At 37.9% G+C, this 24,532-nt stretch overlaps 1 protein-coding gene across 7 annotated transcripts in view; it reads right to left on the bottom strand.

Annotated features, from left to right (window-relative positions):
- LRRC4C (leucine rich repeat containing 4C) overlaps positions 1–24,532 on the bottom strand; it is a 515,355-nt gene that overhangs the window by 439,287 nt on the left and 51,536 nt on the right. For 2 of the 7 annotated variants that reach the window (XM_083836612.1, XM_083836595.1), the window contains exon 3: positions 10,195–10,267. The exons of 4 other annotated variants lie outside the window; for them this stretch is intronic. The gene's annotated coding sequence lies outside the window, so the exon portion shown is untranslated. Of the gene's footprint in view, positions 1–10,194; positions 10,268–11,282; positions 19,648–24,532 lie in introns of those variants that run through there. One more of the 7 variants, XR_014584613.1, reaches the window with a different exon arrangement.

Genomic DNA, 24,532 nt, shown 5'->3' with positions numbered 1-24,532 from the left:
TAATATCAGCCCTTTTTTTCTCTTATACGATTTTGTAAAATGGTTCTGCTATTAATCATATGAATGTTATTACCTAAACTTTTTTTTTTTTTAAGTAGCAGAGGATATACAAGGTTTCATTTTTCATTTGCTTTCATATGTCAAGGGCAGCCAGTACAACAGAAAAATACAACATGATCCATGGGTATTTATGGTGGTACATGCTTCATAATTTATCCTAACAAAGTTACTACAGCACAAAATAGAATTAACAAGGTCAAGGGTAATTTAGTTGATATGTCATTGCATACTAATTTTAAAAGGTCTTTTAAAATAGTATAATAGCTCATTCAAAAAGTTCAGATTCAGATCTTCTGGCAAGAGACAAAGCAGTGCACACCTGAAAGGGGGTTGTTTTGAAATTTTCCAAGTGGAAGAGAAGGGGGGACCTTCACCCCCTCCACACCCCCTTTTAAAACCAAACACTCTGAGGTCTACTTTTCTGGTCACAGCAGCACAGCTTGGTACTGGTTCCAAACCAGCTCCTGCGGGAGCATTAGGCTAATGGCTTCACCTCCTCAGCTCAGTGATCCTGTCTGCAAGACGGGGTATGAAACCAAACATCAGCTTACAAGTGTTCTGTAAGTAAATATCTGTGGAGCACTATGAAGATAAAAAGCTTAATTACTTAATTACATGTTATGATGCTAAGAAATATTTCTAGCTGAATGATTCCTAGCTGAACACCAACTAAAATAGCAACCTTTGATTTTAACAACTGTTAACAGGGAGTAAGTTGCCAGACAGTTAAATAGGACTTGGTAACATACAGGTAACTTTATTCCCTTTTCTCATCCTCCTTTCCAGAGTATAGAGTCTTACATCCTACTTTTCCAATCTGATTTCTAAGCAATCAGTCAGCTTTAGCACTCAGGAGCATCAGTCAGCACAAGAGGCTTGCACCTCATGGAGGGCAGCAGAAACAAGAAAATGTTGAGTCTGGCCGCTGTTGCTGTTATGTTAGCTCCTGTGCTTGAGTAGAGAGTGGTACAGTCAGTAAGTTTTCATTGTTAGTTTTATTCAGTATGTATACACCAGAAATGGTAAAAATCTATGTTTGGAAAGACAAGAAAGAATTTTCCATGTCTGGCATACTTTATTACTGACTAAAGAGCATCCAACAAACCCTGAGCATTGGTCTATTAAAAATAAAAGCAATTAAAAATAGAAGAGAACACCATTCAAAATACTTTAATACTGTTTGCAGAAGGCTCATCTGCAAGTGGATCTGGCAAGTGAACCAAATATTGGAGTGGAACCATTTGTGCAACACAGAATGGTGAGGAAACTTGAAAGAAGAAATTTTTGAGCTTGCTTCACAGAGGAATTGTCACATAAAAGCCATCCCACCGTTGCATTCAAAATCCTGGCCAGACAACCCACATAAAACAAAGTCATTCTCTTAATTTCTCTGTCAAGTTTAATTTCAATAAAACTTTATCATAGTCTGTGTAAACCCTGTTGGTTCTATCCCCGGTCAGTTCCTCACAACTTCCCAATAATTGGCAGTTGGGTTTGTGAACTTGAACAGAAAATAAGTTCATTCATTTATTTTACAACATCAGGGTTACAACCATTATCTTCAAATTCTATACAGAATACCAAAAGGCTTACCAGAGAATGTCATCATTTTATTATCATAATTTTGATTTCATCCTTCTGTGAGAAAATTCAGTAAACAAATAATTTAGAAATGAAAGAATTAGTAAGAAGAATATGTATCCCAGGAACAAACTGCAACACACGCTGTTGAAACAGACTAAACATGTTTGTCCTTTGGCTTTAATAAGTGCAACTTCACTTGTAATTTCCCAATAATTTGATATTCAGACGTGTTCAGAAAGACCCAATCAAACAAGGGTTTATCCTCAAGGGGAACTGCCGCTCTGCTGAGGAAATGAAGCAAATCAAAGCTTTCAAAAGCAGATTCATTTTGAGGCAGCAGAGTGAGGGGTGTACCCTCCTCATGCACAGAGAGAGGTGTGGGAGGTTGATGTTGCAGAAAAATGCTGAGATTTTATTTAACTAAAAGTTAAAACCATCAGTTTGTTTGCAAACTGAAGGCGTCTTGTTAAAAAGCATGACACGTCCAAGGCTTTATGAAAACATTTTCTTGTATTTGCAGTGAGGAGAAGTCAAGTTATCTCAGATTCCCCACTGCTGAATGAACCAAGTCATTAAACTGGCATTTGCATTGAAAGGCTTTTCACAGGGCTTTCTGTCAGGCCTTTCAAGCAGGAATGAAATGAATGAGGGCCAGCTTACAAATGATGCATTGTTGAATGTATGTGGGAGCAAACAGCCACCATTGTGAGTGCAGGTGGGAAAGAAAAATGAATAGACAAGGAAGCTTACGGAGATGGAGAATCTCATTATTGACGGACTATGTGCATGTCTTTAATGAAGTTTGAAGACAGCAAGACCCAGTAAAAGATGGACTTTCCCTTGATCCTCCTCTTCAGAAATTAAGTTGATAGAATAGGCGATGCTGAAACATCTCAAAGATTATATTTGCTTCTCTTTCATCATTATAATACTAATTAAGATCCAGAAAGACTCTTCCTTTAACAATCTCAAAGCACTTTTCAGAACTCAACTCCATTTCTTACAGAAAAACCCTCACAGCTCTTCATTCAGAGGAGGAAAGTGAGGCTTAAGCTACCCATAGCATGCAAGAATGACAACTTAAAACCTGGGGGTTTTAATTCCACTCATTTAAGAAAGGAATTGCACAGTAAAGAGAAATGAAGACTAAAGTAGGATGCAACAATTGCCCTAACATTAAAAGTTTAAACAAACAGCAAAATCATCAGAAGCAACAGATGCTTCAATAATACCACATGGAAAATACTATCTGTGTCACAATCCTTCTCTATAAGTAGTCCCAGATAGTCTTTCACCATATTCTTCACAGCTGCTTCATCACTTCTCTCCTGTTGTCTGGTGGAAGCATTTATCCATGTCTTCCACCCTGAAAAGGCACTCCCAATCTTGTTTGAAAATGTTTCTTGGTCATTGTTTTCTCCCTCCTCCTTTTTGTTTTCTGCTTAGGCAGTATCTTAGGACTTAGTTTCTGCATCACCTACTATTAGTCTCTTTCAATTCAAATTTTTAAGCCGTTCCAGGTCACAATTTAAAAAGAAAATGCTTAATTATACATACTTTTCAGCTTATAAACTTTTTATACTATTCCTAAGAACATCGTTACCTTCACTTGATTCTTAAAATCTGCCCATATTTCTCCATGTCTCCAGAGATCCTGAATACTTTCCAGCTTTCCTCCAGGCTAATAATCATGTTAAACAGCATGGAACCAGGAACCGAGCCTCAATAGGTTATAGTAGAAATACACTTGCAATAACATTTTGAGATGACCAAGCATTTCTGACGGAATCAACATGCAGTGTTAACTCTGTAATATTGTATTTAAAGTGTGACAGCAACATCCTAAAAAGACTTACAACAGCCTAGTGACATGTTTCTGCCATAACACATGTAATACAAAGTCACCTGAGCTACCACCATTTTAACTTGCACCGAAGGTACCATCAGAGCTGTACCAGCACTCTACCCCTGACAGGAAGCCCCATGAACAGCTGAACACTTGACCCAACTTTTACCCCCACTAGAAGAACCAACAAATCCCTGAAATCAAAGCGCTATCTTAGACCTAAAGTCACAAAAGTAGCATATGCTGTGAATCCCAGTCTCAGATAAGCACCTAGGGCATCTGAATAGGATTCAGACATACCTCTGCATACCTTGCATGTCTCAGCTTTGAAACAATTATGAATCACATTTACTGCTGATCTCCGTGCCTTTTGGATTATGCAAATCTCATCTGGGATTAACAAGTGAATAAGAGACTTCCAATTTATAGAACTTCAAACAAAGCACATTCAGATACACTTGGAATTTGATTAAAAATACAAAGATAGCTTAACTGTTCTTAATGTTTTTAACAAAAACAAAATTGTATTGATTAGAAATAATCATATTACCTTTTCACATTTAAGTCACAAGTATTGAGTCAGACATTCACTCATTGTTGTTCTTAATTATTTTTTACAACACAATTAGCCTTCTTCTAGAATTCCCATAACTATCAAGATTTATGACATACCAATATTACAGATGACTTATCCAGGTAAGTTTTAAAATAGATGCAAGAATTTCAGTCCAAATACCTTGCTGGAACTCAAAGAATAAGAACAGATACAGTCTACTAGGAAACTGATAAATAATTGATTATCTGTTAACTACATAAATTGGCCCTTCCCCAAAGGAAAAAAAAATAAAGACATTCATCTTACTGAATTATTATTGACAATACTACTGGTTCCACAGTTAGATTTATATTTTCTTTTATCCCTAAGACATACATGTTTATATATATAAAATATATTTCACATTTAAAAATTTCTTTACTTCATCCTTCTCTTAATCACCTTGAGATACCTCACTGTCATTTTATATTATTATCATCTATAGTTCCTAGAAAAGAAGTACCTTAAGACTTAGTTTCATTTTCCCTACTAACCCATAGAAAAGACTACATAATTATCATAATTATAAAATATTCTAAAAACATTTCCCAAGCATCAGTTATAAGCTTATAAACTCCCTCTCCTAGTTTAGGAATCTCATCTGCTTTCAACTGTATCTAGCTACATTAAAAACCTGGTATAGTTTATATTGTTGGTGTTTGTTTTTGCATGTAAGTGGCAATCCTATTAGACAAAATCATTTTGAGTTCCATTGTGTTTCAGTCTGTCAAGTTTATACTCAGTCTAGAGCTCCCTACTCTGGATATAATTTTATGAACATTGAATTTTTTTAGTCTGTAGAAATACCTATTGATTTATTTTTATTTTTTGCCTGTTTCAGTTTGTTGGTGGTGTGTTTTTTTTTTTTTTTTTTTTTTTTTTTTTTTTGAGTGGGAGTGGGAGAGACATAGGGAATGTTAGAATGTAGGGGGAACCACACGCCACTGGCAGCATTACAGCACTGGCATATTTAACTTAAACTGAAACTGTCTAGGCCATTTTTCTCCCATCATTTTATAAATGGCTAAGAATTGAATATTCCATTTTCTTTGTGATTTGGCAACTTATAGCAGAATAATAAATACCAGTTATGTTTTATATGTTAGCTCATGAACATGCAAGTATTCTAGATCATTTGCTCCTGAGTTACCAGAAATTTGAAAGTAACATTTTTTTTTTTAAATGTGAGTGCAACTTGCTTTTCACCCACTTAGTCATTCTTAATAAGGTCATGAATATTTATTTTAACATTTCAATTCCAGAGACTGAAATAGCCATATTTTAGTTACCATTTCATAAAGTTTAAATTTGGAAGTGAGCAATTTCAATTAATCTTGAAAATAATAACAAGAATCATTAAGTTCCTGACACTGAGTTTGACTATTACATGATTCCTCTTTCTACTCTGGCACCCTGATCATTGCCTTTCTCAGTCTTGACTCTTTGATTAATAAAACACTTATTTACCTCATTCCACACACCCTTAGCACTTGAGTAATGAGTTTAAAGAGCTTCTGATTTGTCAAGATTACTTTCTTGGAAAAAATAAAACATCCCTCTGCACTGGGCAGAAGTTGCAAGGCACCGTTTTTCCACCAAAGAGGAACTGAAATATGTTAACACTCTGAGTGCACTTGCTTAGCCATTGATTTTCTATTCACAGAATAAGAGAGATCCAGAACCTCTTGAACAATTTTCTCCCATTCTCTCCTCCGATTTTTCTTTTAGTATTATTTTTAATCAGCATCCATTTAATCTCAACCATTAGCTTTAAGAAATCCCTTTAAGAAATCCCTGTTTTTTAAGCAAGCTGTATTTCACAACCATAAGACATTAATTTCTTCTGCTGTCTACCACTTTCTTGATAAAGATTTTTTGTTCACCCGAATATAAAATTTCGGGAAAGGATTTTCCGTCTTCTGGGCATATATATTGGTATAATAGGTGTAGCATACCAAGAGACCATATACAAGACTATAATAGTCAACTACTATACAGGACACCAATTAAAGTAACCCATAGCCCTGAAAAAAAATGCTGACCCACGCCCTCACAAAAGCACAAGAAGTTTGGAAAAAATGGTAGATTAGAAGTCATTATCTTCATTTGTGCTATAACTATACTGGCTCAGACCTGTACCTGAAGAACAAACCTGACTTCTCTTCCAAATGTTCTTCAGTTTGCTTCCCCAGAAATCCACCTGGTCAACTCTGCTCATCCAAAAACTACTTGGCAACTAATCTTTGTAGTCAGGCCTTTGTGCCATAACTTTTTATGAACTGGTAGGAAATTACTTCCTTATGCCTAGTTTCAGCCCACACAGCTGGTATCACAGCATTACTCTTTTGTGTATACTCCTCAAGATGAGTCTTCAGCAAGGTCCAACTGCAAAGACCATACCATTGACATTTTGTAAAACAGTGTTTTAATACCCAAAGTCTACTCCACTACATAAAGCTGAATTTCATAAAAATATCAGAATTTAAGCTCTTCATTTCTAAGCTCAAACATACCCATTTTTCTTGCTTTTGATATATTATGTATTTCAGACAGACATTATTCGTGGATTTTATTATGCTCCTTCAGCTCCTGCACACACACACCCCATTTATCTGTAACCCCTGTTGTTAGGCATTCTGAATTATTTTTATTTTTTAGCTTACATTAATAGTTCTGTTTCTTACTACATAGCCCACAGAGTTAAAAAAAGCCTTCAACATTCATATCATCTGCTCTTTAAACTGTACCTTTCACCTCAGAATCACAGGGAGAAGCTCAGAAAAAAACAGGTTCAAGTAAGTAAAATGTTAAATTCTGTCAGATTAACAAGTCACTAACTGTAAAGATCCAACAGCACTGAGTGTAGATCTCTTCAACAACAGTTAATAGCAATTTACTGAAAGCAACACCTGGGAACCCACAGACTTGACAGTCTGACAGAAGATACAGAAAGGATGGAAAGGCAACAAAATAGAAAGGACTTCGTTACCAATGCTGCCATCTGTTTTTAGTGCATCATAGGTGTTTTAAATAAAAAGTAGCTAAGATCTTTAAATCACAAATTTATTAGAACATATGTCGATGACACACCATGCACCAGTTACCCAGGTGGTATCAACCGCTCACTGAGACAATGTGGCCCTCACAAGATGAGGGGGACCAAGCAGCAACAGCTCTTGAGCACCTACAGGCCAAAAGCTGTCACCTATATTTAGGTGCAGGTATAACCTGCAAAGTCAAAGACCACTGCATCTCAAAATAAGTACAGAAATGGGATGCAAGCTGCCTTTAAAAGTGGGTTCACAACCCCCTTAAGCCAACTGAAGTGTAGGTTTTTGCAGGCAAAGTATTAAGTGTAGAGACATGCAGTAAAACAGGTCAGTTTGCTGCAGATCACTGACCAGGTCACTCTTCCATTAGATTAGCTAATTAATCTGATTATTCTTGCAGCCATGTAAATGTGGCACAACACAAAATCAATAGTAGAAACATAAGTAGAAGGAAAAAGACCACCCTTCAGCAGCAGTCAGTCTTCACCCAAGTGTGTAACTGGTGCCATTTGTCACTTCAAGCCAGCGCAGAGCCTGTAAAGTAGCAAGTCAAACCACTGCCTCGTGCTTCTGCCCTACCAGTTCTTGTGCATCATTCAGACACCGCAGCATACGCTCCGTCCGAGAGTTAACCAAACAAAACAAGCCGCTTTACCTGCTGCTTGTTCCCTAAGCTCGTTCAACAAGTGGACATACAAGGAGGTCCCATTGCTCGCGGGCAAGAGGGGCTCACGAGGACACATCCCTCTCCCACTCACTGATTCTCCTTCCCTCTGTGCTCACTTGGTGAGCACAGAACAGGAACCCTGAGGCAGTACTGAAACCCCAGCATCAAGCCATCCTGGTGATTATGACCTTCCTTGCAAAATCATTATAAAACATTCACAGATTATATTTATCTTCTGAAAGGGACATTTTTAGCATTATAAACACTGTGGTTCATTACAGTTGCCATGACCCCGCTACAATTAACCTTGGTTACATTTCCAATGCAGAGGATCTATCACCGCCTTTTTTTTTTTTTTTAATAGTGAAGCCTGTTATTCAGGGTAAGAGAAAGCTATTTTAAAAAAAAGTAAAACAGTCACTGTGTATAAAGTTAAGGTTTTTTAACCATTTGTTTTAAAATCCTATTTCAGAATTTGTCCTTGTCAGTATAGAGGGTGCAATAAAGATCATTCCAGCCACAATAACAAGCAGCTTCAGAGGATAATAGAGCAAGACACCAGTATTACACATGAAAGTGCTTCAGACTAAGCTGAGTTCCCCTAAACACTTATCAACTTTGATTTAGACAGAAAAAAAAATAAACAAGACAATTATTTCATTTTCTATTTGCTATTTTGAACCAAATGTCCACATTCACAAGCCAACACATCTCTTTATACCACAAGGACTGATGAACTAAGGGTTGTTTTTATAGCTAAACTAATAATTGATAAGTACCTTTGTTTTTTTTTAAATGAGCTCTTTGCTCTGAACATTGCTTTGATTCCTATTTACCAGTAATTTAGTGCAGTTGATTCTGTAAGCTCTTCAACATAGCATTTTACTTCACAAGTACACTGCTTGGAGTCAATGGAACCAATCAATTGCAAAATCAGGCACAGCAGTTTTGTTGAGAATTAAGTTATCTGCAACATTAAACCATGGTGCGAGAAGTGGTAAATTCCTTGCTGACGGAAATGGCCACTTTACTTGTGCTGTGGAGAGAACACTAATGCTGAGACTTGTTTACATGTATTATGAGATGGCAAAGCAGCCAGATTTTGACCTAACTTTTTCAAGTTTTTTTTTTTTTAAAAAAAAACACTTAAACATGCAGATTAAGTTAAACCATTTGTGATACTGAAATATCACAACATCAACTTTACGCTCAAGCTATTCCTTTCCTGCTTAAATTACTATATTTAAAAGAATAAGTTCCTGCTGTAAGAAAAGAGATGAAAATTGGAATTCTTTAAAACTCTGCTATGATTCTCTGCAGTGCTTGCTGTAGACGAAGCAGAAGCAGCAATGTACAGAAGGACCTGGAAAATGACTACGTTACACCATTCACTGAGTGGAAGAAAAGTTAATTTCATCATACAGGGTCAGCTATCTCATTGGCACTGCTTTTCTGGTTTTGTTCCATCTGGAGTATGGTAATTCCTGTTCTTTTTCTCTTTTGTCGCGTATTACCAGTGACTAAATTATGTTAGACATACGCAGGTGGCTCTCATTGGCATCAGTAGACACAAGCTTTCATCTGAGGGAAATGCTGATTTTTATGAACAGCAAAAGACACTCATTGGTCTTAAATTAAGAAACAGGTGTGGCACACATCAGTATTCAGACACATCTGTGATATGTAAAGTAAGCAGAATAGATTTGAGAACAAGAACATGTGCCTGTTCTGTGGCAAATGCAAACTGTGGTGAGTCCAGCTAAACTAAAGCAATTATTTGCCCAATGAAGCAATGCAAGCTTACTCCAGCTGTTAACAATCCACAAAGCATACTCAAAGCAGTGGTTTTGTAACTTATCAGCGGAGAAACAGATCACAAAGAGTTATACTCTCACTGGCAAAAGTTCAGATCCACCAGCACAGCTGAGAAATAAAGATGAATCCAAACAAAGCAGTGAGGCATCAGGACTTGCAGAGCTGAATGCAGGGACATGGGATGGTCAAGAGAGCTCCCGAGTAACTGATTTGCCAGAGGCTGAAGTCACTGCTGCCCTTTGCAAATCAATGGTCTCTCTCAAAGCACTTCTTGACCAAGGCTTTGGTTAATTCTTGAAATCTGACTCGTCTGCCTGTATTTTGCATACCGATAGTCACTAGCATATACTCAAATTTCTTACATACCTGTACACACACTGGAGGTATGATGCCATGACATATTTGCAGATTACACTGCTGATCGTAACAGCTAGCAAGGGCAAAAAAGTTCTTTGCATAAAGCAGCCTTGTCAGTGTGCGGATCCTAAGGGCAATTTATGACCACAGAGGCCAAGCTTGTCCTCCTTTGTAGGAGATAAAGTTGAGCAAGTATTTAACCAGGTCAAAAGCAACTCACCTCATTAAATTCCACACACACGCACCACTTCTTTCTCTCCCTGTTCCTTGCTTATTCTCTCAGAATATGCTTTCTGGAAAAAGAATAAGGTATGCTCACTTCATGGGATATGCACCAATCTTTTTTTTTTTTTTTTTTTAGGTCAGCTAATATTTACAAGGTTTTCAAATGAATCTGCTGTTTTATTAGGTGAGATGCCTGTCCCTGGCATGTCTCAAAGCAAAACAAAAAAATCACGAAACCCCAGTCTGTGCTCCACAAACACTCCCAGCCACCCTTTCCTGGCACAAAGGGGCCTTGTACATTCAGTGGTACATTGATGCTCCAGTGCTCTATCATGTACTTCTTCCACAGGAATGTTCATGATCATAAGAATGGGCATGTGAACAAATCCAGCTAAGAATTAACCATAATACAGGCAAAAAGCAGACAATATAATCTTAACTTCTTCACAGTTCTTCTAACATACCCAAGCTGGAAAAAAAAATATTGCTACTCCAACCTTGAATAGACAGTATTTTACTGCCCATACCATCAGCCCAGCATCAAGTTTCTGTCCATATATCTTCCCTTCCTTATATTCCCATTGTTTTAATTTGATTTTCCTAAACAGCAAACCCAGCAAGTCTTGTCCATCTCAACCCTAATATATCAACATATTTTATGAAATGCAAAACACATTTAGTTTTATGTGCTCCATTTTTAGTAGCATTTGCAAGCAGATGCCAGTATGGATCCAGATGAGTGATGCATACCACTGACCCCGCCCATAGTCTAAAATTATTTCCCATTTACCCAAGTAAAATGGAACAGGGAGAGAGAAAGACTACAATAACAGCCTATTAAATTAAAACAAAGCTTCTACATAACGTTTGGTGCCACCACCACAAGTATGTAGATTTCCCAGTGGCTTATTGAACTTAAAGCAATTATGGTCTTACTCATTTTCATCAAAACTGAAGATTGTTTCTGGCCTGTAGGTTCTCTGCCATACTTTCAGTTTTCTTGACTGTGTCATGTCCCCCTCCCTCCTTTCCCCTCTCCTCCCCCCCCCCCCCCATAACATTTCCCATCTTTACAAATTTTTGCAGAAGAAATCCATTCTGTAAAGCTTCCCCCAGCGAAACTTCTGCATAGGACAGTAGGTTAGACCTAAGCCCTTCTGTCTTTCCTAAACATTCATACTGTTGATTGCACATCTTTTATTTTAAGGTCTCCAGTTGAGCCTGTTAGAGCAGTAAGTTTTTCTTCTGTATTAACCATCCAGAACAACAACAAAAAAAACCCTGTAAGTTTAAATGACTGTTTCCAGTCAATTAACGTGATTACCCTAAGAATCACTATATTAACTATCTTTCCAAACGGGTCAGCAGTAGGAAAAAACCAGCAGAAATGGAGGAACAAATGGGGAAGAAAAACATTATTTGATACAATTGAGTACTTTCACAGTAAGATTAATTATCTGTATTATAAAAAAGATCCAACACTAGAAATATTTACCTTTAGGGATAGGCTTAAACACACAGATCTGATGAGTAAACAAAGCCCTCTCCTTCTAGCTTGACTGCCAAATACAAGGGTTGTCCCCCTCATACCCAAACTTCCACCAGGTCTCTTTTTTATCCTTAGGCAGCATAGGCAAACCAGACCTCAGATGCTGTTCGTTTAACTGCTAAGATGAGCGAACAGCAATAATCAAGTGATGAGTTGGAAGCAGTGTCCACAGCAACATTTTGTACCTCACTATCTATGAAAAGAAGGACAGTAGCAATCAAAGCATTTCTGTTCCCACTGGTGGAACAGAAGAGAAGAGAGATCAACAAGCAGCCCGCTGCAGTCTGTAACATGCTTTAACAAACAGTACCGTATCAACCATCATCACTGGAACTCTTCCCATTAATTCAAAGGCCAAGATAAGGCTTTAATAAAATATATAAAGGAATGCTCTTAGCCACCACAATCTCCTCTGATGAAATTGTCGACTAAAGCTTCTATTGGTTCTCACTGCCATTCTGCCATTAGTTCAGTACCGTCAAGTGAGGCAGCTGGACTCTGTTCTGGCTCATGCAGCTTCATATCTAATTAAGTTTCATTTATAGAATCAAACTCCTCCAGTGGTTATAACCTTGTAGAAAACAGAGTCATTGACTTGCAGAAGTCTTTTTACTAGTATTTGTGACAAAGAAAAATACCTACTTTTATACTGTCAGTTTTCAAGGCAAATTTGCACTACTAGGTCATTCACCACAGTCACTCTGTGATATGGAATTATTCCTTAATATGTAGCTTCAACTCTTTCCCAGAGATTTATTTTGGCAGCACAGGTGGCCCTTGCTTTCTATATTCAGCAGCTCTTATGCTGATAATGGAAGAGTTGCTGGAAGCCTTTAATGGAAGAGGTAAAGTTACACTCTCCTTCTGAAATACTGCATCAAGTTCCCAGCTCTCAGTTCACCAGAAATAAGAAGGCAACAATTTATGCTTGAACTTTTTTTAACACACAAATTAGTACATTACACAAATTAGTAATTACTACATTATTGGAGACAGTATTATATTAGAAAACTAATTTTAAACTATAAGTGGAATCTTTCATTTGTACATTTGTGACTACAAGCAAGCCATAAATACATTTTTGGTGAAAACAGTATTTTTTTTAAGTAAATAAAATACAAATGTTGCTGCCATGACATTTGCTAACTTTCTAATTCACATTCCTGAATATTTTAACCAAAAAACAACAGAAAATAGAATGGTGACTAAATGTGCATTTTATTTTATATATAAAGAAATAAGTCAAAGTATCTTATATTGTAGAAACAGAGAGTAAGGGGAGACTTAAAAAATGGTAAATAGACAAATATTTTTAAAAAAAAATCAGTCAAGAGAGCCACAGTCCCTGATGTGCTCTTATTTTCATAACTGCATGGGGAAACCAGATGATGAAAAAGCTTCAGACTTCTCAAATTTCTGGAATGATCAATACTTTATAAAAGAGGTTTACCAGAGCATTCAACACAAAGCCAATTTTAATAAAGCTGTTTGTCCCCAAGGAGGTCATTAACTGAATATAACTATTAAAGAATTTGATTTTTAATATTCAATTGCAACAGTGTAAAAATTAGGAAAATAATTCTTGAATTATGATTTTTCCTACATCCTCACTGATGAAGTTTTACACAAGTAAAATATTTCCCTTTTTAGTTTGATTTTCCCCATCTTCAAAATAAAGGTGCCTACACTAAAGCAGAAGTGTTGTGAGAACAAATTAATCTACACAGAGCTTTGGACATCTTACATTTCAAACCTCTCGATACATCCTGCTAGATTAATCTTATTATCCTTTTCTAAATATAAGTAAGTGTTAAATCAGAAAATCTACCAATATTTGAAATCATTTGGATAAGGGATAGGTTGCTTTATTATTTTTTTAAATTCTCTGTAGAATATTAGCTAAACATCAAATATAATTTGTGGTAATAAAAGGACTTAGTATCTCAAAATCATATACTTAACACATTAACACCATAATCCTTTTACATCCCAGGCTATACATAGACATTAAAGTCATCTGCTAATTAATCACAGATTAATGACAACACACAAATCTGACCGAGCTGGAAAACCAGCCAGTACAGTCATACATCACTTATCACCTTTCTGCAGTCAGTTCCAAGTGACACAGACTCTTGCTAAGACAGGGAGACGTTTAATGCAAAAGCTACGTGTTATGACTGACATGTACAAGCAAAAATACTACATCCAAATATATTCACAATTTCTCTTCAAAAAGTTTTAGTTCGGTCATGACATGATAGATCTTCATGCAAACAATGTGAACCGAGTCCGGAATTTGCAAATTCATACTCTTGGAAGATATTGTGGCATTTGTTCTCATTTTTTATTACCACTACACAATTTTCTTTGACTGCAACATGTCTGGCATTAATAAATTCCTGCTGTTTGATGCAGGCTAATGAGGCCTAGTGCCCACTTTAATATTTCAAATAAGTTACGTCTTATGGTTGAGTCAATAAGAAGTATCCAGAGGCACTAGAAACACTTAACTATTGCAACAGAGTTGTATGAGGGCCAATTTACTTTGCTTCACTAGTGTCTCTGAGGAAATCACTCCCTTCTGTGTCATTTTCCTGTTTTAGCTTTATTTCAGGGTCTTCATTCTCTACAGGACAACATATTAGAAAAGCACTTTTTCTATGTTTATTTAAAATATGAATACTAGTAGCCTAGCAGCATTATTTTTTTTTTTTAATTAAATACAATGCTGAATTAAACAAGCCATTTTAACAAGCAAATTATAGAGTCTGACGGTGAGTATTAAAAGTGTACCGTATTACAGGTATTAGGGTGAGACATATTGGCAGATTTTAGTAAAACATTAGTTACAGGAAATGAAATAATATCTAACGGTAGATAGTGACTTTGAAAATCTGTATTGGCATAGCTGCTTTGAAGATAACTTAGGCATGTCCTGATGCAACTTTGAGATGTTGCTTCTAAAATATAACCGTTGGCATTGACAATAGTCCAGAAATGCCCTGAGCACATGGAACTCTCAGGAGAGCACCAGCCCTGGAGCTGCACAAGCACCTCCTCAACAAGTGAGATCAAACTTCCAAGAACCCACTATGCCGATATGTCTGGCAGCCAGCGCTTGGGGTTTTAGCTTTGCTGGAAGTACAGGATGATTCTGCGTTTGGAGAAGGGACCTGGGCATTGTCAAGGGCAGAGCTCATGGGGCTTCTTCCGCTGAGAAGACGGAAGCATCTATCAAGTTACTGCCAGCACAGGGGCTATCAAAAGCACCAGCCATGTTTTCCTTGGAGGTGCTGTGCTCATTACCAGCTTGTGATGGTACAACCAGAAAACACTGTCAGCTACTTTTGATCCAGCACAACAACATTTATCCCTACCTAAGGAAGAAAAGTAGCTGACCACTTGAGGTGGATTCCTCAGGAACTGTTACAGGCTGATGCACTCAATTACTAGCTGTGGGTATATTTCAAGAAGGGGGAAGCTGTTCAGGTTGCAGTCCTGTTGGGCTGAAAGTCAAGTTTTACAGACATGCTGCATTAGCCACCGCTGTTGGGGGAACCTCTATTTCAGAAACAGTAGGGTGAGACTGCTCATATTTCACGTCATTTAGGAAAGTAACAGATATGTTGCCCATATACTAGCAGCAGTGAGCACCTACTAAACTACTGGTGACAGAAGGGATGGTGAGATGAGTTATATGACTAGAACATGAAAAATTATTTGACTTTTCGGGGGTGGGGTTGCTTGTGTGTTTTTTTGCTGTTGTGGTTTTTGTTTTTGAGAAAGAGATAGTACTTCTGTAATGAAGAGGGTAATATTCCCCTGAAGATACCTTGAGTATTTCTGACAGCCCTAAAAAGCAAGCCAACATACCAATGAATCCCCAAATCCCTTTTGCCAGATCTGCTTACACCGCCAGAAGACTGTTCTCATCAGCACCAGCAGAACATCATTGGTGCTTCTGAAGCAAAGACCTCTTGCACACAAATTTAAAAGTATACCCAGCAAGACATAATTAATATTCGAAAGGCAGACACAGCCATAGGCAAACTAAAACAGCACCACTAGCAACAGTGTAAGTATTGTGTAACATCATTACACTTCTCACAGCATAACCAGCAACAAGTGTTTCTAACCCAGATAAGCATAAGTACCAGGAATTGTAAAGGGGCAAACAGACTTTTGATAGACTTGCAGAAATAGGATACGGTGAGACAAGTGCAAGTAGTAAAATCTGCAAAGTAACAAAGGATGTGAGATCTATGAAAGACGTTCTGCTGGACGACTTTGGATTCGCTGTTCAAACAGGGAAGATGTTTGGTGAAACCAGAATAAGTCCCCCAAATGAAATGAAATACATCAAAAGGAAATGAGATCATACTAATTTTGGGAAAAGGAAGATACAGTACTAATAATGAATGAGGAATGAAAGATGACATGACACTGGTTTCTGTTCAACCTTCCCTCCTTTAAAAGAGCTCCCAAGCAGGTTCATGCCCATCTGCAAATAATACCACCAAGAACTTGCAGCCATCAGTGTCAGTTAAGTGCCATCCCCTTTATCGGGCTGAATACTTGCAGATGAATCAAAATAGGTTGTAATGGACTAACTGCATGAATAAGGATTAAGACCTAGCCATTGGCAATATGTATTGTTAATGAACATCAATTAAAGAAAATGCTGTTTTCAGGGTTGAAACTAAATGGTTTTCCTAACCATTCCCACTGCAGCACTGTAATGCATTTGTGTCTCCACACTAGCTTTGTTTTAAAGCAGAAATATTAAAATTCCTGATAGAGTTTCAACTTCTTGATGGGGAAACAGTAGCAAAAAGTTCCTTCTTCAGTTTGAAGAAAAGTCAGCAAAGAGTTCAGAAATAACTTATTCTGTATAGAAAAACATTCATCTTCATTTGTACTCTAAAATGCTCCAGCAGAAAGGAAAAATACACACTCTGTAGCCTGACAGATGTTAGAGTCCTTGGTCAGGCTGTGACAGATCTAGATTTAAAGGACTGCTTTGTCTCAATCAGAGCACAGATTGCTTGGATTCTCTCAGGAATCCCAAGCCAATAAACAACCCAATAGACTGAAAACAGACTTGATATTTCTCTCAAAGCTGCTGACAAAGATGAAAGTAAAAGTAACAGGTCTCCATGAAAACTTTTGACTTAACAGAAAGTTTATCTGTAAGTTCATACAATTTGTAAATGAAAGCAGAAGCATTAGGTACCGATCACTAAAGAAAGTGATAACCGATTTATGTTTTCTCTCTGTGTTGTCAGTACAAAGAAAAAGTTTCAGACCAGTTAAAGAATCAGTTTCTGTTCCTTAAGTGAAACTGTCATCATCTGAAATCTGTGTAGGATATTTAGTGTACTTGATACTCTACAGCGTATACACTGAAAAATAGGCATACTCTATAGTTATACACAGAGACAGTTAAGTAGCCAGTTTACTCAACTCTTAAGTTTAATAGTAAAATTTTAACAACCTGCCACGATAACTCCACAAACTAATCATTACAAGCCCTTTCTACCCTTCCCACATGCAATGAGTTGCCATGTAACAGCCCAAAGGAGAACTAATATTACAAAGTGTAATACAGTGAGAATTACTACTGAAAGTGGAGGAAGTTTTCTTGTAAAGGACAAAACTGCACTGAAATGTACTGTTATTAAAAACCCTTTCTTTGCTAAGAACTGATCTGGCCTAAACCTGCTGAGCAGTAGGACCTGACAGAACATCCCGAGCACATTTCCAAGCCACCTCTCATTGCAGTGAAGGAGCTAAACTGAATGCCAAGATGGGGATAAATAAGTCAGTGGAGATACATCCACGTGCATTATGACACGTGTACATTATATATGACACATCATGACCTTAAGTTAAGCAAACTGGAAGACGAAGGGATTCCCCCTCTCCATACCCCTTGAGACTTTCCACTTGTCACTTGCAAGGACAAGTCACGTTTTGCCCCTTTGCAATATATATATATATATATATATATATATCTTTTTTCTCCAAGGCAAACACTTCACTGTAACACAGTGAACACATGAAGCCACTGCCAACATGCACAAATGTCTTTTGTCAGGTATGATTCGGGGGAAAACTGATGGGCAGGCACAGGCAAAGAAAGAAACCTTGTGCGCTTCAATGAATATTCATTACATCCTCTAATTTATTATCATGTTTACAGCCAAAACTGCCAAGCAAATTACATTCTACATAAGATCCCGAGGGGGTTTTCATTTCCACAGCTTGGACTGGTACCAAAATAAAGCACATTAGAGAAATTGCAATGAGAGTCATTAATATTTAATGGACTAGTAACAGCAGTGCTCCTCATCACAAAGAGGCAGGGCAGGGGAGGGATGGGAAGGATCACTCAGAACTTTGCTCCACAAAATCCTTTTCATTAAACAGGCGAATTCAAGCAGAAAACGGTCCAGGTGGCTTTAAAAAAAAATTAGAAATTACCAACTAATATTTTTTTTCCAGGAGATAATGGACAGTGCACAGGAGAAACTAACATTACAGAAGCAGCACAAAGAATTTGAAACTGCCCATGTATCAGAAAGTATGAGGTGGAGGAAATCTGAAATAATCAGTGTTTGGCAAGTGTAAACAAGTCAGTCAAGATGACAACTGACATTTCCAGTTCCTAGCACAGGAAAAGTTTCAACCTGCCATGACAAGGGGATGGAACCAAAACACAGGCATCCAGCAGCAGGCAGGCCTTTGCCACACTAACACCAATGGCAGGAACTCCTAACATTTTCCCTACTGATTCAAGATGGACCACGGAAGCCACACAATCAAGGGTAAGGGATGCATCTTCTCAAGAACTTATTTTCTAAAGAAAGCGAGCATCAAAAACTGCGAAAAACATAGGGAAAAATATTACTGCATCCACAATCCTTTCATATTCTTGTAAATAAAGCTGTGCTTTCAGATTGCAATTGCAACTATGACATATCCTCTGAGCACCAGTGAAGGATGATGAAAGCCATCACATTGCAGACAACCTCCCTTTCCACAGAAAGGCTCCATTCCTTACAGGGCTCTCAGGCATGTGGTCTAATTCTTTGGGTGGTCCTTTGGGGACCCAGAAGCTGGGCTTGATGATCCTTGTGGGCCCCTTCCAACTCAGGATATTCTATGACTCTCTGTTACTGCCTTTGCCCCTCTTCCACCGTTTCGGTGTTGGTATTTTAAACAATTGGATCATTCCAACTGCTTGGTCCCATGCAGACAAGCTCTGGCATGTTGGTTTGGTGCTTTTTTCATTCAATCTCCTAATCAGTAAGTTCCCATAATACACTCAAATGACTTGAGATACCATTTCCAGTATTCATCCACCATTTTTCTTTTCCCACTTACCTTATACCTCCCTATGGAAAGGATACAAGTCTGGAGCTGTAGGCGCTTATCTGTCTGCTGGACACCCTTCTCTCTGTTAATGCCACCCTCTACAGCAGGTAAATTCTCCCCAGTAAACATGACTGGAAAGGCTGGGGTTTCATCCAACAAGTAACTGTTTTAGACTACCACAGAAAACTTAAAACCTTCACAAACCCTGCTTCTCAGGGCATTAGACACATCTCAGAGAGCTAAAGATTGGGAACAGCAGGAGACACTCTAAATGGCAATGCTTCCTAAGCAAAAAATATCTTCTAGGATGGCACAGAGCAGAATTCACATCATGTTTTTCTTATCTTCTCGTATGACTGTTAATATCTTGTTTATGATGTAGTTTTCCAGACTGCTCAGAAGATTTCACAGCTGGTATGGCTGCCAGTGGAGCTCACAAAGGCGGCTACAAAAAGCACACAGGTCACTGCAAGTTAAGCAATGCAGGTCCCTGGCATCCTTTTGTCATACATTTCACTCCTGCAAGATAAAAGTTTCAAATTCTAAGGAAGAGAAAGAAAAACTGAAAAAAAAAAAAAAGATGCTTTGCCAAGTAGGAATGCATTAGCATAAATAGGCAAGAGATGACAAAATAATTTCTTCTTAGGCAGAGGAGACTAAACTCTGCAAGTTCCCTGGGGTTTACAAACCCCAGGCAGTACTGCTGCCTGCGTTCATTCCCAGTCAGAAAGCTTTCATGCTTTACAAACATTAAAAAGCATGCAGTACGGAGACAATTAAAAGATACCAGAGACTCAAACCTGTGACTCCCCTAAACCAAGAGCTGTAGAACAGGTGCTCACTGGAGATACTCTCCTGGAAAGAAACAGGTGGCAGTGGACAGACAGCAGGCAGCACAGGCATCAGCATTCAGCTTATGCTTCCTACACCCAGCCAAAAAATATGAATAATGCAGGAAAATGAGAAAATTCAAGACAGAGGATTAGACCATTCATCTTCAACCTTATAATTATCTATCTTTCTGACTAATAGTTTTGGAGAAGGGAAAAGAGCTGGCGAATAAATGCACCTAGCTTCTCAACCTCACATACTGAGGCACAAATTAAGTAACTCAAATCCTGGAGAATGATCTTGTGTTGTGATGAAGATACATTGGACCGGGTAGAAGAGGTGTCAGAGAGCTACTGCATCTGATTAGAATTGATTATTAGAGCACGTTACAGGGAACATGACGAGTCTTTCAGAAATATACTGATTTCCCATGGAAAAAGCCATCAATATATCAAATTCTCAGATAATGATTATCAGCAGCAAATTAATATAAAGAAAAATTACCCTTCAGAGTGAAGTTTTCATTTGTCATTTACTTTAGATAGGCTTGGCACATGAGGAATGTTTGTGTATAAAATGTTCCTGGTCTAGCAGTACATTCTTGGGAGGGCTAGACAGAAGTTAGGTCAAGGTTAAGATTAGGAAAAAGCATTTGAGAATAGGTGTCAACTACAAGTCCCTTCCGGCTCCACTTTTAGCTATGATTGAGGGCAGCATGATGTAGCCTGGGGCCGATACAGAGGGGGACAAACCAACCAGGATTTGCTGCTGCTTGCCAGGTAACTACACAGGGAAGGCTAACTGCGCTCTACCTTAGCTGAGTGTGTGTGTAGGACAAACCATGATTAACGCCCAAAGTCAAACCTGACAGCAGCTATTACATAGTAGATTACACAGAAACATAATGCAAAATTACCAGGCATCTCTCTTAATCAAGCCTCTCTCCTGAACAGTGATCAACACTAATCCCATTGTCATGCTATTATATTAGTAGGCTCAATAAGCTTTCAATTCCCCCACGCCATTTGCATGTACAAAGCTGATGGCTCCTGGCCATTTGGCACATCAAAACTATAGGGACAGAATTCAGACTTTTCCTACAGGTCCTGACCACTAAATCTGTCGGAAAACGAAATCTTAACAGTATATCCCTCAACACATGCAGCTGAGAAACCATTCAGCCTTCTCCATAGATAGCAGCAACAGAACACACTGAGCTAGCACCAACTTGACAATCTGCATTGTACTTGCTGGGTATTTACACCAGAGTGCTTAAACAAGCAAAATGATTGCAGCCACACCACTTAGTTGGCTAAATCCAAATTAAAATTTATGCAAACAAGTGTTGTTTAAGGGAGACTTTATTCCAAATTGAAATTTTATTGTTTTGTCCGGTTATATGCCAAAAAGTTGCTGCAAAATATTTGGAAAAAAATATGAAAAATGTTCTGTAGTTCATACTAATATGGACTTGAATAAAACACACCTAATCTCTAAATGCTAAACATTCATAGCTCACAGATGCTTGTTTTGCTGCTTATGTTTTTTCTTCTGTTTTGTTTTTAATCCAAGTTACTCTTGGAATAATATTTAAGAACACTACAAAAGCAGCTTCTAGTAAGAGGAAATTCGTCAAAAGTTTCTGCTGGAAAAATAAGTACTTAAGAAAATAAGAGTAAATAGACTGGAAACTATCAACTTTTCTGATTTTAAAACACCAGGAAAATATTTTTAATTATTTCTGTGATTAAAAAGGTCACCAACAGTTAACAATGTGGATACTAGATACTAGACATTTGTGTTTACACCTTTAAGAAACCAGTTGCAAGGCAGTAATTAGCCTGCAAATAAGAACAATTTATTAATATACAATCCAACTCAACTTAGACAACTACAATTTCTATTTCATTTCTAGAGATATTTACAACCAAAAATAGGATTCACCATACCATAAAGTTAAGCATGTAAAAAAAATTAAGGTAGTATAAATCATTTGGCAGATGATTACACCCCTTACATAGCCTCTAACGGAACAGGAGGAAGCATTACAACTTAGGCCAGATGCTAAACTTTGAGTTAGGTATATTTAGATGGCACAAATCATGCCATGAGATAGCAATTTCAGTACTGACTGGCAGTTTCCTTCTTCAGGCCTTTTGCAGCAGAACAGTTGTGTTATGCAAGTATAACCTTACACCTCTCCAGAAGAGGAAAGCAGTTCAGTCATAACCAAGGCATAGCATGCCTGAAGTGAATCAAGCTGGGGTAACCAGCTCGAATAAGAGGCAATTCGTTCAAAGATTTTTTCTTAACTGCTTTAGAAAAAGCTTGTCTGATCCCCAGATCTTAAAATTCACGAACATCTCCATGTTAACCCATCATGCTAGGCTTCATGTATACAATGAAACTTCGTGCAGCAATTGCAACTCTCAGATTCAAACCTCAGTGAACTACAAAAAATACTTGACTATCATCCCATTCTGAAGCTTTGGACAACAGATGCTTAACTCTCTGTAGTCAAATAACACTGGCCTTAGGTCCCTACCTAGTGCAAGAAAATTCCAGCTATCAGGTATTCCAGCACTCAATAGCACTTCATTATTTTCTCCTTTAACTCTACTCTCCCTACTCCTTTTTGCTTCCAAGGTTCATTTGGACCATAAGAGAGAAGCACCTAACAGCACCTAAGAGCCAAAAGTTAAATCATTTCTCTTGTTCTGTACAGGGTTATGAAAAAACAAAAAAGCCCAACCCAACATTTAAAACCCTGCAGAGAAAGGAAAAGTTGGGCTGGGATTGTTCACTGGTGTCAGGGCAATGGGCAACCAGCCCCGAGGACCCCCAGCGTGTTCAAGGTCTCTCATCTTTTCACAGCTTATCAATGGAGAAGTGTCAAATATGCATTTGTAGCCTTCAAAAAAGAGAAATCTGGGTGTTTCAGATAAGTCACCAGTAGCAGGTCTCTGCAGGTACTGTGCTGCACTGCTCAGCAAATGAAAGAAAACCCTCATAAGGCAGACAGACACTTCCCATCCTTGGAATGGCTTTTTTTTTTTTTTTCTTTTCATCCCTTCTTTGGGCAGTCAATCCATGCAACACTACAACTGAGAGCAATGAAGCACATAGTTTAGACACTCAACACCTAAGGAACCATAAAGGACAACGAAGGTGTTCTCAGAGCACGCTGCTGGTTCTGAGACTGGTTATATTTGTAATGACTGAGGCTGCAAACGTACAAGTGTGGTGAAGCAAGTTTGATCGGTCTCAGCTTGCTCCTGCCAGATATACATTCATGTAATGCCAAGCATTCTCAGTACCAGATTAACAAGACAAATCACTCAAATTTTCTAAGCTTACAGAAGTCTGAGAAAAGACAAAGGCAGCCACAGAAATCAACCTCCCTTATCCTTGGAGAAAGCTCCTTTCCTGCATCCTGGAAGTTATAACCATCAGGAAGCTCCTGCTGGCTTTTGTCTGTATTATAGCATTTCTTTTCTTCCTTGTCAAAAAAAAAAGCCACCCAGCTTGTCAAGTCAGTCCCTCTGTAAATCATTTACTGTGAATGAAGGACTATAAACAAAAATAAACAAAAAACAACAAAAAAATAAATATGTACCACCCAGAAGGAAAAACAGCAACAAAACAAAAGCATGTTGAGAACAGAAATCCACTTAAGATAATGGCTGAGACCAACAAGAAAGTGGGAAAAAAAAGCACTATGAAGAAGGGTCTAAAGAATATTTCATTTATTAGTCAGAATAAACTGAAGTGGAAGCAAGCTGGATGAGTTGTTTGGTTTTTTTTAAGCTGTAAATCATCATGAAGAGCACTTAGTTCCCCTAGATATTAAGTCAGAGACAGATTATAGCTAAATGTGGGCAGACTGGTTTAAATTAGACAGGATTGGAAAGGGAGGAAGAAAAGGGACATTACAAAGAGTTTGAGAGTGTTCAGTGGACGTTGCTTTTATTCTCTTGGTTCCAGTTAGGAAAGTACTGAAACAACGAAAAAATCTGTACATAATATCTACTGTGCTCAGTCCTGCATAAACAACATGAAGTCATAATACTGCTGCAAAAGCATTTTCTTAAAGAAGTGTAACATTCTCTCTGTTCAAAGTTTCTTATATTTCAATCATCACTCCAAGGTATTTAACTCATTTTCTTGTACAATAAAGTCCCAGCACTGAGTCATTCCTTTTCCTTTCAGATGGATCTATGACAGTTCCCCTGGCTGAAGACAGCCAGAACACTTACAGACAACTGTCCAGCTAGTTTGGGGCTGTTTCCAGAATACTGATTTTTAAGCCCAAGAGGAAAAAACAGGCAAGGCAAATTCTCAGCACTTACTGTAGACATTAACAGAAAAAGGAGAGTTCTGCCAATATGCAGCAGCTTAACTGCAACAGCAGAGCAAGCACAATTCAGTGAGGCTCTGTCCTCAAACTACCAGCCAGATAATGGATGCCATCCAGCCTGATAAACATACAGAGGAGGAAGAATTATAAAAGCATAAAAATACACCTTCCAAAGAAGCCTGGCTTCTCCTCCTGAAAGTAAACTGGAAAGAAACC

This window comes from Anser anser (assembly GCF_964211835.1).
Source record: "Anser anser genome assembly, chromosome: 5".
Lineage (NCBI taxonomy): Eukaryota > Metazoa > Chordata > Aves > Anseriformes > Anatidae > Anser > Anser anser.
Note: the sequence above shows the minus strand (reverse complement) of the source record. Positions and strands in the feature narration are given on the sequence as shown.